Source organism: Sinocyclocheilus anshuiensis, unplaced genomic scaffold (genome assembly GCF_001515605.1).
Source record: "Sinocyclocheilus anshuiensis isolate Anshui unplaced genomic scaffold, SAMN03320099.WGS_v1.1 scaffold1408, whole genome shotgun sequence".
NCBI lineage: Eukaryota > Metazoa > Chordata > Actinopteri > Cypriniformes > Cyprinidae > Sinocyclocheilus > Sinocyclocheilus anshuiensis.
Window position 1 is genome coordinate 507,478 of NW_015547704.1, and position 1,224 is coordinate 508,701.

Genomic DNA, 1,224 nt, shown 5'->3' on the forward strand with positions numbered 1-1,224 from the left:
ACACATCTGAATATTTGGGTTGAACTGTTCTGGAACAGTGTTGTAAATACAACTTAACCACTGATTTCTAGTCGTGTCCTTCCAAAAGAGCTGGTGGTTCGACGAAGGAGCGTCCGGAGGGCTTGCGGCAACCACATGTGACGACCCCAGGCTGGACTCCGCTTCGTCCACGGTGAAAGCTGATCCGGCGATCCACAGTGCGAAGTTGATGTATTTCCTCAGTGACCAGCACGGATCAGCTCCAGGCATGATGAAGCGGATATGGTCCTCTTTTGGAAGGCCAAACAAAGTAGTTTCACTTTCACAACGAAACACACAGCGCCTTCACGACATGGCGGCGGCAACAACAATACTACAGTGAGAATAAAAGTTACGCCTTCTTTCTTTGCGTGAACATTTGGGCGGCGTTATGCAAATCTTCCCACATAGTGAGGTAGGTATGTGGGGGCGTGTTAGAACGAGCCGTTTTAGGTAGGCGTGGCTGACTCTTAACTTTTATAAAGAATATCTCTTTGGATTTGAGACTTTAGTCTTTGCAATGTTACAGATCTTCTTCATGCACCAAGAGCTTGTAACACTTCAAAGAAAAAGGAAAAATTTAAATCGCATCATATGACCCCTTTAACGCAAATCAAGATCTTACTAGGCATACTAGAAACTTCCAGGCAGGTGTGTTGAGATGAGCTGGAGCTAAACTCTCCAGGACTGAGTTTGGACACCCCTGCTATAGACTATAGATTTACTGTGTGCAACCACATGTTTTGGGAAATGCACACATTTTCAGGTATGGCGTAAGGGCATGGTTAAGGTTAGAATTATTTGGAAAATATTAATACAAACAAACAAATAAATATGGATAGATAAATAAATTGTATCACGCTTACAATATTGGTCCAAAGCGTTATTTATTAATTTTTTCCCTGAAATTTTCAGTGAACCAGCAGCCCTGGGATTGAAACTTAAACACTACTTGGAAAACTCCAATATAGAGTAGACAAGAAATGTAAATAAATGTAATGTAACGTTATATTATAGAGCCCCATTGCACAGAGCCTCACAGAGGTGGAAGGGTTGTGTCACATTGCACAGCGATCACTTACACCGTCTCAGTGAGCTCAGAGAGCTGCCTATACGTCCAGGTGCTGCCAGTACTACTTCTCGTTTATTTCTTCACGCCGTCTGCGCGTAAAAACTCTTCTAAAATGACTCGCTGGAGAGAATAAA